Source organism: Carassius auratus, unplaced genomic scaffold (assembly GCF_003368295.1).
Source record: "Carassius auratus strain Wakin unplaced genomic scaffold, ASM336829v1 scaf_tig00215941, whole genome shotgun sequence".
Lineage (NCBI taxonomy): Eukaryota > Metazoa > Chordata > Actinopteri > Cypriniformes > Cyprinidae > Carassius > Carassius auratus.
In genome coordinates, this window is record NW_020528321.1 from 241,261 (window position 1) to 254,410 (window position 13,150).

At 35.2% G+C, this 13,150-nt stretch overlaps 1 long non-coding RNA gene across 1 annotated transcript; it reads right to left on the minus strand.

Annotated features, from left to right (window-relative positions):
• Positions 1-11,978: 11,978 nt before the first annotated feature.
• On the minus strand, positions 11,979-12,816 carry LOC113096467 (uncharacterized). The gene is made up of 4 exons (XR_003288513.1): positions 12,706-12,816; positions 12,542-12,606; positions 12,230-12,308; positions 11,979-12,087 (listed from the first exon to the last, which is right to left on the minus strand). It is a non-coding gene; the product is annotated as an uncharacterized LOC113096467 (long non-coding RNA).
• Between the last annotated feature and the right edge of the window lie 334 nt (positions 12,817-13,150).

Genomic DNA, 13,150 nt, shown 5'->3' on the forward strand with positions numbered 1-13,150 from the left:
AGGTAGTCCAAAATGCAGCAGCTAGAGTCCTTACGAGGTCAAGAAAATATGATCATATTACCCCAATTGTACAGTCTCTGCACTGGCTACCTATTAAGTTCTGTATCAGTTACAAATTATCATTACTTACCTATAAGGCCCTAAATGGTTTAGCTCCTGCGTACCTAACTAGCCTTCTACCACGCTACAACCCATCACGCACCCTAAGGTCACAAAACGCTGGACTTTTGGTAGTTCCTAGGATAGCAAAGTCCACTAAAGGAGGTAGAGCTTTCTCACATTTGGCTCCCAAACTCTGGAATAGCCTTCCTGATAATGTTATGGGTTCAGACACACTCTCTCTGTTTAAATCTAGATTAAAAACACATCTCTTTCGCCAAGCATACGAATAATGTATCTTTTAAATTGTGAGTGTAGTTTCATCTGATCAAAGTTGCATTTTTATTCATTAGCTTGGGTTAAACTAATTTTACTTTGTTGGATCAGCAGCTATGCTAATGATGTCTCTATTTTGTTTCTATGTTTTGCCACGGGATTTACATCCCGTGGTAACTAGGATTTACACAAGCTCTAGTCTGGATCCAGAACACCTGAGAAGAGATGATGCTGACCCTCAGAGGACCCCAGATGATGCTAACCTTGAATCAACAAACAGAACTAACAATTATTGCTAAATGTGTGACTGCATCATATACTAATATTAATTACTAGCTGACTACGTCTTGTATTATTATTATTTTTTTTCATTTTTTCAAAAATCCTGTCAAACGTGCACAAACTACTAGCTACTACTAAATATTGTAGAAACATAATTTTCTGTAAAGTTGCTTTGTAACGATTTGTATTGTAAAAACCGCTATACAAATAAACTTGAATTTAATTGAAATTCTGTTTTCCCATCTAAGGATCCATAGTTTGGAGATTCGGCAGCGCGAGTGTTACACAGTGTGCCGGCCAGCTCGTAGATCTCTGTGTGCGCCAGAGCATTTTATTATTGTTTATGCTATTTCGTGTTTTGTGGCGAGAATAAATTTTCTCCTTTTCTCTACTCTGCTTCTGAATCCTCTCTAGCACGCACCCTGACAGTTCTGTTGTGATCTTCTGGCACTATTTTTGTTAACAAGTAGAAACAGTCAACATTGTTGACACAGCATTCTATTTAAGAAACTTAATATTAACTACTCGTTTATTGAAATCTTGTTAAAATCTGTTAAATTTAAAATCATGATTATTCAGATAATGCTATGTTGCCAATATAATGTTTACAAAATATATAAAAACACATTTTTTACAGCTGTGTGTTTCTTTTTTGAGTTTGTGTGTGCTGTTGTTCTCATTAGTTTCAAGCTCTTCACAAGAGTTTCTCTCTCACACATTGACAGGCTGCATAAGCTTTAACCCTCTTTGCGCCACTGTCGAGTTTACCCGACAAGATGCGGCACTGAATAAAATGGCCGATTTCATGTGACCTCCCCTGCACCAGATAGCACACATGTAATACTTCATCTCTGACTCAAAAAAACGTCATGCTTCTATAAAAAAATGTCGAGCTAGAGCGCATTGAATCAGTACGAACAAAAGCGGAGCTAGTATGTGAGTGAGCCATTTTATAACAGCAATATTGGCAACGTCAGCAAGTATTGGCATTAGATTATTATTATTATTATTACTATTATTATTATTAATAATATTATTATCTAATGGCATCAATAAAGCTTCAGTAAACCCGCAATGAAGTGTTGGGACTTCTATTCGCGGACCTTGATTCTGAAGGTGAATATCTGCCTTCAGAAGATGACGGTGATACTGAAAGTGAAAGTATAGCCCTACACCAAGCACAAACGGTGAATGCCCATATGACACTTTATAAACATTAAAAACACTGTGTACATACTTTTGAATTGTTGTTTATTGTTTATTTTTGTGCCAGAAAAGCATTGTAACAAAGAGGACAACTATTCCAAAATAAATTAAAATAATAAAAATGTAAATAATTAAAAATGAAATTAAAATTAAAAGATAATAAAGCCACAGGGTCTAATAACCTTAACAAATGAACTTTAAAAGTACAATATAAAAAAAGAAAGAAAAAACAAGAAAAACGAAATATCAAATAACAAGCTTTACTTTTTTTACATAATAATTTTAAATGAATGCGTTTTAAAATACATACCACTTTTGTGCCAAAATAAAAACTTTATATCAAAGAGGATAATTATTCCCAAAATAATTTTAACCCATTTGAATAAAAAATAAATGAAAATTAAGAGATACTACAGCTACGGAGCCTTATAACAATAACAAATTACCTTTAAGATCACAACAACAAAAATATTGCACAACAAGCTAGTTTTTCTAAATAAATAAAAATAAATAAGCTTTAAAATAAATAACACACTGTGGCTATATTTTTAGGACTTGCTTTTTGATTAAAAAAAAAAAAAAACAAGCTCCCTGACCTTGGATGGGCTGAGTCTGTGAGTTCTTCTATCTGAGATAATCTGCCCAGTTTTTTCGAAAAAAAAAATTCAGATGGCACGGATGTGGCCACAATGCAAAGTCTTCTCTTTGTGACTTCAGAAAGGCTTTTGTATACTGGTGAACATCTCCTCCACCAGGCCAGAGGGTCTGATTTGCGGGGTAAGAGTGGCTCTGCAAGGTTGGCCCGCATCTCCATCATAGCATCTGAGGTCTTAGAAGAGGTAGCAGAAGGCCTCAAACTTGCTAACCTCTCGTCAAAGTCTTCCCAAAACATGGTCCCTGCACTGGCAGGCACACCAGGATCTGAAACTCCTCACTCTGAGCTGGGTTAAAACTGTTAAAGCTGAAGTTATCATAACCTTAATGTCTTAAACTAACATTAATAATTCAAATTCAAAATTTTATTTGTTTTTAATGTATGTCATTTTGCCTTTATTGAGCAATCTTCTTATACGTATATTACACCAATCTGTCAAGTCTGCCGAGGAAAAGCAATTATTATACCAGCAAACTCAAAATTTGAGTAAAAATGAACAAACTAGTCTATAAATACTTTTTATTGTAAGCTTGGATTATTATATTATTATATAGGCTAGTGATTATTTATCGATAGAGAGTCAAGAAGACAAATTAATCAAAATTTTATTTATAACAGGGTTTTATTTATTTATAAAATAATAACAAACCACAGATCCTCAACAAACAGTAAGAAAAACACAGTGACAGAAATGTCAGAAATAGCGCATGGGTCTGTCACGTGATTAAGGAACGAGTCAAACTCGACCCGAGACCCAAAAGACTCATGAGATGAACTAATCAATTCTCTTTCCGGCTCAAGACCGTGCTGGTTTTGCGTATGGGTCTGTCACCTGATTAAGGAATGACTTAAACCCGAAGACTTGTCAGATAAGAGGTGAGATGAGCTAATCACAGATTGAAGACCCAAGTAAAGAATAAATACTTTTTTCTGTATCTTATAGCATTTTAGTTTTGTATTGTGATCAATGTTTGCGTAAGTACTAAATGTGTTGGGAAGGTAGAACTTAATATTTTAATAACATTTTGCTAAAATGAACCATTTTGCTGAACAAGACTCAAAAGTCCAAGTCGGTAAGACAATCCAAACTTCCCATCACTAGTTGTAACTAGAGTAAACACTAATCTCCATCATGGTAGTAAAAAAAAAAAAAAAAACTAAACCTATTTAACTCTCAATAAGAACTTCTGTAGACATCTGACAGAAATAAAGTCAGTCTGGTTAGTAATGTGAATCTGGTGAAGCTGTTTTAGGAGTTGTTTAATCAGATCTTGAGAGATTTGATGTATTCTTTTATTTAGGTTGATTTCATCGAAGGCTGTGGCTGAAGTCAGTTGTATTCCTTGTGTTTGTCTTTCCTTTAGTGATTCTGTTTGTTAATAGCAGGTGTCCATCACTCATGCTCAATCATCAAGTAATCAAATAATTATTTCATTAACTTCACTGATTCAGTGTCACCAAACACTCTGTAGTGTGCACACATTATAAGTGTTCATTTAAAACTGAGGATTTGGCTGTGGGGTTTAAAGGGTTAAAGATTTAGGATGAATAAAAAACATAATTTAACAGTAATAAAGTGTAATTAATTTACAGGAAACAAACTTTAGAAAAACAGCTATTTACTGGCACCCCTTCTGCCAGTAAATAACTGTTTTTCTACAGTTTGTTGCCGTAAATTAATGGTTGTCAGCAAAAAAAAAAGGGGGTTTTCTACAGTTTGTTGCCGTTAAGTCAAGGAAAAACAGTAATATACTGTAAAATGTAAATGTCAGATTTACCAAATAAAAAAGTTAATTTAACTAAAATATTTGTGAACATCCATAGAAAAAAATGTATGCAAAGTCATACACTGATAATGAGAGTAAATACTGAATTCATCTGTATTAATGTGTGTTTGCACAAGAGAGATCTGTTAGTTTAATGTAGTTTTGCTGTTCACCATTGTGCTGGAGAGTAGAGCCTGTGCTTCAGTCAATGATGAGCCACAGATTCTGATTTTCTAACCCTTTAAACCCCACAACAAAATCCTCAGTTTTAAATGAAGACTTATATTGTGTGCACACTACAGAGTGTTTGAGTGACACTGAATTAGTGAAGTTAATTAGATAATTATGTGATTAATTGATGATTGAGCATGAGTGATGAACACTTTCTATTAACAAACAGAATTACTAAAGGAAAGAGAAACACAAGGAATACAACTGACTTGAGCCACTGCGTTAGATGAAATCAACTGAAATAAAATAATTAATAAAATCTCTCAATATCTGATTAAACAACTCATAAAACAGCTTCACCAGATTCACATTACTAACCAGACTGACTTTATTTCTGTCAGATGTCTAAAGAAGATCTTATTGAGAGTTAAATAGGTTTAGGTGTTTTTTTTTTTTTCACTACCATGATGTAGATCAGTGTTTACTTAAGTTGGGCTCTTGAACGTGACTTTAAAACAACTATGTTTTGTTTTTTTTTACATGCTGTAACAATGCATTTTTGGAACCTGTTATAGCGAAAAAAAGTAAACAGAATAAACAAAAATCTGGTATTGCTGTTCAACAAACACTCTTATTTCTGATCCAATCCCGTGTCCCTTCTCTTATTGAATATTGATACTACAGCCAAATAAGAAACACTGCTGAGCCTTAAGTTATGAAAGACTGTTAAGAAAATTTCACTCATAAAAAAAAAAAAAACCTTTGCTGAAATTTAGACAGAAACATCAATAATCAGTGTATGAATCACAACAATGGTGACAATCCACAAAATAAATAAAACAGATAGGTTCTGAACTTCACAAAACATGCTACTAAAACTTAAGACAAAAGCAAAATTATAAGCACATTCAAGAAAATAAGTGAACAATTCAGCATCATAATTTATTCAAGCCGCAATGCATGCTGGGCGTCATGGATGAGTTTTATCCTGTGCTGGTACCCAGCATGCTTTGCATCATAAACCTTTTGATTATCACCATTGTTGAGATTCATATGCTGATTGTTGATGTCTCTCTTTGAGTGTTGCGGACACTGCTGCCCAAAATATTTAAAACTCAAACTGTTGTTAAAAAATATGTTCAGATTATCACATTGCTGTTCATTCTCATAAAATGCAAGAAACAACAAAAAAAAAAAAAAAAATTGTGTAACTCCAAACTAATATTAACTTTAAGTCATTCTAGTAGATCATGCCTAACAGAAACCACCATAATGACTTGATTATCAAAATTAATATTGCAGTAACAGATGTACCATAAAGATACAAACACAGCAATGAAACAAAATTTTAAGTACAAAATCAAGGGTCAGGAGCCCAACTAAAGCAGACCCTGATCTCCACAATGGTGATGCTAAAATAAACTAACATTATCATCTACATCTCTGTAATTCTCAATAAGATCTTATGATCTCTGATCTGAAATAAATAAAGTCAGTCTGGTTAGTAATGAGTGAAATTGGTAAAGTTGTTTGTTGATTGTATACATCTTCGGTTGATTTCGTTTTAAGCTGTGGCTGAAGTCAGTTGTAGTTCTTGTGTTTGTCTTGTTTCTTTTTTCTTCAGTGATTCTAATGGTTAACAGCAGCTGTTGATCATTGTCTGAATTCACTCATTAGTGTTCATTCTCTCTGTCAGGTGGACTATATTAGTAAACTCATGTAGGGAATAGTGAATGAGGGTGTAGGGTGTGATTTGAAACACAGCCGCTGAGTGTCGACTTTGAACGTTGCTAATTTACGATATATAGCAGCAGGCTACCTTCTCGAAAACGATAAATATTACCCAGAATGCACTGTTTTAATGTAAAACAGTATGTTACTGTCGAAATTTGGCCGTTTTTTTACAGCAATTTTTAACAGTGTGTTACTGTCGAAATTTGTCCGTTTTTTACAGCGATTTTTAACCGTGACAACTTCGGTGCAAGCTAAATTGAGATTTTACTGTTAAACATTACCTATTTTAAAAATAACTGACCTGATGCCAGCTAGCTGTTACTTTTTTTTTTTTTTTTTTTTTTACTATCTTTCTTTAGATATTGAGCAGTAGTTTATGGTTTATTTTGACGTGACGGTGGTTAATACTTTCTCAGTAACGTTAACATTCAGCAGTCAGTGCAGTGCACATGGTAGGCTAACAATTCCTGTTAAAAAAAAAAAATATATATATATATATATATATATATAAAATATTAAATGTCATTATTAATGATATAAAGCAAACAATACTGTTGATTTGTGTTCATTATTGCACCTCATTTTATTATGCTTTATATTAGATTAGATTTTGATTTACATTTTTTAATTTATTCATTTAGCAGATGCTTTTATCTAAAGTGACTTACAAATGATAACAATAGAAGCAGTTAAACTAACAGTAGGACAACAATATGCAAGTGCTATGCTTATGACCCTTCTCAGTTTAATCTAACGCAGAATATTTTTTATTTTTAATAATAGATAAATAAGGAATAAAGGGGGAGAACTCCTTGGCTGCCATGCTTTCAGTTATAAATGTTTATAATATTTTTCTGGTATAAGATTCTTTGTTTGAATATTTTGTCTCTTTCTATACTGATCCTTTTTCTTCGTATTTCTAAATTATTGCAGGGGCAATGCTGAGATACGTACGAGGAGGAGCACAAGGCCAAGAGGAAGATACAGATGATGAGCAGGAGGAGCAGCCATGTACAAGCAGTTCAGGCACACATCAACCCCAACCGGACAGCAGGTCTGTAGACTCCACAATAGGACCAAGCCCTGATCAACCACCCTCATCCAGCAGTTTAGGGACAGATACACAACAAATAACCACCACCCCTGAAAGCACAAGTCCTGCCTCAAAATGTATGTCTTTGGTTTATTTTGCACTTTACTTGAATGTGTGTTTTTAGCTGTTCTACATAGCCTACTGTGTTTACAAAGTAAGTAAAGTTGTGACTTTTAGTCCTCTAAATCTTTGTTTTATTTAAGAAGACTGACTATTCTTGTTTGTACTTATTGATGATTATTTAATTTAATTTATTCAAAGTGACATTGAATTTGCAAAAACAAAAAAGTCTGGATTATTTTGATAATTTTTTATTTTGCTATTCTGTTGACTGTTTACAAAGTCAGCAAAGCTGTGAAGATTTTACTTTCTCTTTTTAGTGTTCTTAAGTTTTATACTGTGATGCTGCTGTTTTGTGTTATTGGTATTGAGTTATGTTTGGTAATAAAAAGTTAAACTGGCAAAAACAAAAGGTTTTTTTTTTTTTTTTTTTTTCGGGGTCGGGGTGGGGGGCATCATAAAGGAATTATGCTTAGGGCACCAAAATGGCTAGCAGCGGCACTGCTGGAGAACCCCAACACTGCATGGTTTTGGTGTCTCTCTTATCTGACAAACACACTTTTGAGGTCTTGGAGTCTTCACTGATGAGCTGATGAGTTGAATCAGGTGTGTTTGATCAGGGAGACATCTCAAATGTGCAGTGTTGGGGTTCTCCAGGACCAGGATTGGGATCCACTGCCTTATGGGACACTTATGTGTTTACAGAGATTTTTCAGTCAGCTGCCTAAGATCGGATGCAGCCAGTACTTCTCACTAGTGATTCCCGATGGTTTCAGATGATGTTTAGTCTTTGTCGCCCTCTGTTGTTCAGAGAAAGGTACACCAGGGTTCTTACGCCCTCGAGTAAATCCAAGCACGTCCAAAGACATTTAATTTTCCAGCACTTTAGACTGGGTAAATTATCCCCTTTCTTTTGCATGAATCCTCTTACCTTAGTTAAGCACATGCACAGATACCCCACGGACACCCTTACTTGTAAAACGTTTCGATTTCAAGGCGCATTAGCAATTTCATAGTTCTAGACAAATCATCAAATTGCCAAAAGGCGGCGAATTTGGAGCGGTACAGCGGTTTGTATTAATGTCCTTACAATAATGATGTCCTATGATTTTGTCACAATAACGATTATTTTTTGTGTGAGAATGACACATCATGTTCATACATCCTTCGATGTGTGATTTTTGTAGCATAACAGATGGTTAATCCATACAGGATTTAATTTACAGAATATTATGCTGAGACTGCTGAGGCTCGCCCAGAGAGAAGAGGTGGTGCACGGCACAGTGAGGAGCACAACAGGAGAAGGCAACTCCTTGTTGAGCACATCCAGTCTTTTACCTGCAGGGCCAGCCATTATGGTCGGAGAGGAGCACCAGGCCGCAAGTATGTCCCCAGTGACTTGAATGTGCACAAGATTCATGAGCTCTTTGAGGCTCAGAACCATGCTCAGACCAGCTACTCCCTCTATTACTCTGTGTTCTCCAAGGATTTCAATCTTGGCTTCGGTCACCCAGCTACAGATGCATGCTCTGATTGTGTCATGTACAAGATCAGGATTACAGATCCAAACCTAACTGAGACAGAGAAGAAGATGGAATCTGCATCATTCATCTTGCATCGTCGCAGAGCTTGCATGTTTTATGACCTGTTAGGCAGGGTTGCTGAAGGTCATGTGACCCTCAGTTTTGATATGATGCAAAACATGGTCCTTCCAAAAACCCCAATAGGACAGGCCTATTACTCACGGCAGATGTATCTGTACCTGTTTGGTGTTGTTATACATCATGGTGAGAACAGCCAACAGGAAAAAGATGATGTCCATCTCTATGTGTGGCAGGAAAATGAGAATAGCAAAGACAGCAATATGATTGCTTCTGCACTGAGTGACTGCCTCAAGGGTCGACTTCAGGACAAAGTCAGCAGATCCAGGGGACTTCGTCTGTTCAGTGACTCTTTTTTTAGGCAAAACAAAAACATGAACATGGTGTCCATGCTCATGGAATTTCGTCAGCTTTTTCCCAACCTTAGCATAGAGCATACCTTTCCAGTAAGGGGCCACAGTTTTCTCCCAGCAGACCGAGTCTTTGGCAGAATTGAGCAGAAGATCAGGAAAATCGACACAATTCTGCTACCACAGGAATACCATGCCATCCTGCAGCAATTCGGCCATGTTCACGTTTATGGCACAGACTGGGAGGCATTTGATTATAGGTCAGCCTCAAAAGAGTGCGTTAAGGCTCAGAAGAGCTTTAAAATCAGTGAAGCACGCATGCTTGGTCCGTGTACGTTTTGATAGTTTATTTTTTCGTTTGAAACACAAAACAAAATAACGAGAAACCACCTGTTTTTCGTTTTTCGTTTCAAACCAAAAACAAAAAAACGGTAAAAAAAGAGCCGTTCTCCCGTTTTTGATTCTGAATCCAAAAACGAAAAATGACAAAACCAAAATCAAATAACGGTACGATTTTGGTTTTTTGAAATTCCTTTTTCCATTTTTTCGTTTGAAGATCTACATTGAAATACAGACAGGTTGGTCACGTGACCCGGACGTAATAGTAAATATGGCCTATCAAAATAAAAGCCAAGCTTTTAGAACGGTCATAATATGCAGCACTAACGTTATACCAGAGTAACGTTAGAAGAAGAAAAATCATTTAATAAATAGCCTTATATAAACCTGGACCGGAATAAATATGTTAGCAACAGTAGTTTATTACAGCTATTTAATATCGTGCCTATCCAAACATCACCAGTCACGTTTAATGAGCGCATTGTTTGGCTCAATACAGTTGGTAATATAGGTTAACCTAAGAACTTATTGTGTGTGCAGAGTTGTTACTGTTAGCGCTATATTATATAATTAAATTTATATTTAATGTGGTTTCCACCGTAATGGATAACTGTTCCCCCTTTCTACCAGCAGGTGGCAGTATTTAAATGACTGACTGTATGGTGTCTTTGGTAACTGTTTTAAATCAAGATTACTGATACAGATGTATTTATTGTTGTTCATTGTATTTTGTTTTTATTTGCCTAGTTATCATCATCATCATCATCATTCACCCAGCCCAGAGTTAAACCTGCTTCTGTTTTAACCTGATTATAACACTGCACTGCTATCAGCTTCTTATAGCAGCTCAGACAACAAACTCACATCAGACATGTCCTAATCCTAATGTAGGCCATCTAGCCAAAATAATGATTTACCAGTGTGCTATATACTGTGTGAATATTTCTTCTCTATACACATTCCAGTTTGTATAACATACAAAACTCTGATTGTGTCATGCCAGTGAAGAGAATCCATAAAAGTCTTAAAATTTTCTATAGCACATACATGCTTTCAAGGGCATTGTATGTACAATCAATGGCTGCAGAACATTTGTTAAGCCCTAAGGAAAGAACATTTTACAAGGTCCTCAAAAGAAAACCCCAAAACATAATTACATTACTAAAAACAGGCTGTCAACGCTGATTACATCAGCAATAACTGCAACAAAACGTTTCCAGTAACTTTTGATACGTCCTGCTTATTGACTTGGACGAATAAGTAATAAGCAATTAGTTCCTCTGTACAGAACAGCTTCAACTCTTGGATGTTGGTGGGTTTCCTCACATGAGCTGCTTGCTTCCTCATCCTTCCACAACATTTCAATCATTTTAAGGTCATAACTTTTGACTCTGCCTTTCCAAAACATTCACTTTATTCTTCTTTAAGGTATACTGTAAAAACTAAAGGTTCCTTGAGGCACCTTTTGGGGTTCTTCACTTCGCCACGCCGGCGGAACCCTCCGAAGAGCCTCTAGGCACCGCTCTAAATGGGGGTGGATCTCTGAGGAACTTTCAATGGTTCCTGGAGGTACCCTTTATTAGGATGGCCAGGAACCACCTAGGGTGCTTCAAGCACCATTTCCCTAATTTCAGTTCTTTCACCCCCCCACCCATCCCCCAATGGTTTATTTTTTATTTTGCTATTGCTATTGACATTTTTAATGATTTTAAAAAACAAACTGAAAACATAAAACAAATGCGTATAAAACATAGTTTATTGATAAGCAACAATATCCATAATCACCTTAAATAGTCAATACTGCACATCACAATCCCATTCATGGACACATCAGTGTTAATATTGCTATAAACAACAACAACAAAAAAACATTTACACCTTGGTAAAATTATAAACAAATAAATGTGACTCAATTATCTTAGAACATTTCATGTACCTAAAACAATGATACAATTTAAATTAATAAATTCAATTCAATTTTATACACAATGCAATTAATAGTAACATTTTCTTTACTGTTCTAAATTGTGGTAACTGATTGGGAGAATTCACACAGGAAATAGTTATAGTTGGGTAAACTTCAAGAGCAGTGAATGGGAGAGTATCACAAATATATTTTTGCATTCTTATTTACTCAAATAGCAAAATAAAAACTCTAAAGATAGCATTTTCACAACTTTCAATCAAAGGAAAAAGAACTGACAGAGACTGATAACAGCAGAAGAGAGAACAATGTCAAATTTAGCATCCCTCCCAAAAGACTCTGGATTAGAAACACCCTTGCATTAGCTATTTATTTTGTAATTTGATACAAAAGTGATATAATACAAAGTATAGTGTTATTATTGCACATAATTTTTTTAATATCAAAATATAGAAAAATTGTGAGGAATTTATGTGCTGATGGCCGCTGAAACACATCATCAGTCTTGTGAAAATTGTCCATGATCTCCTCCTGCATGGCCAACAGATACAGCAGAAAAATAATGCGCTTTAGTGTACTTTTAATTGCTTTTCTCTATAATGTTGAACAGAACATAGTTACTCATAGTAAGGTGAACTCATGTCGGCAGGTTCATCAGCAAGAAGCTCCTCACCATCAGGAAAGTCTGCAGTGCCGCTCTCATCTAATGGGTCCTCTGTTATTACCACTGCTGTTCTGAGATTCTGTGTAGGCTGTTCATTAAAAAAAGAGTGATGCACATAAAATTAAATAATAAAATATTTACATTTATTCATTTAGCACAGGTATTTTTTAAATTATCTTAAAAATGAGGAACACCACAGGAATTATTTTTGTCATATTAGTGCATTGATTAATGGTTGTGGGCTTATTAAGTGCATAATGTGTGTATAATGTGTGTGTGTGCACTACATATGTATACACACATAGACAAACTCATACTTACCTCATCATATACAGTCCAGGACAGCAGGATCATCATGTTACAGGAAGGGCAATGTTAGAATTACTCTGAAAACAATAATAAAAAAGAACTGTTAATAAACTATAAATAGTTTAATGTTTTAGAAGGGTTTCTGGTGTGTCTCAATTCTTCACTTATTTATACACCTGCAAAATATGGGGTACGTCCAGAGAGGTCTGTTTATTGTCAGCCAGCATCAGACATCAGCAGCTGTCCACTGCCTCACAGGTTTCCACTACAGAGCCACATTTCTTTATTAACAGCTGAATAAAAAAGAACATATGGGTAGTTTTTTTAATTGTTTAATTCAGTTAAGTGTAACAGTGTATACAGTCATATATAATTTTGGATAAGGCCAAGCTGAAACACCATTTCAGTTATTTCAATGTCAAATAAATAATTAAATACTTACATAATGTTGCTCTGTGAATCCTTTGAGATTTTTAGAGAAGTCATACTGGATTTTTCTGGAGGAGAGAAAATGATCAAAACCAGTTTTATGTAACGTTAGGTTATGTGCAAATGACTCGAAAAAATAGGATAATAGCCTAATGTTACATGTAACGTTACGTTAACATGGATGTGAAACTA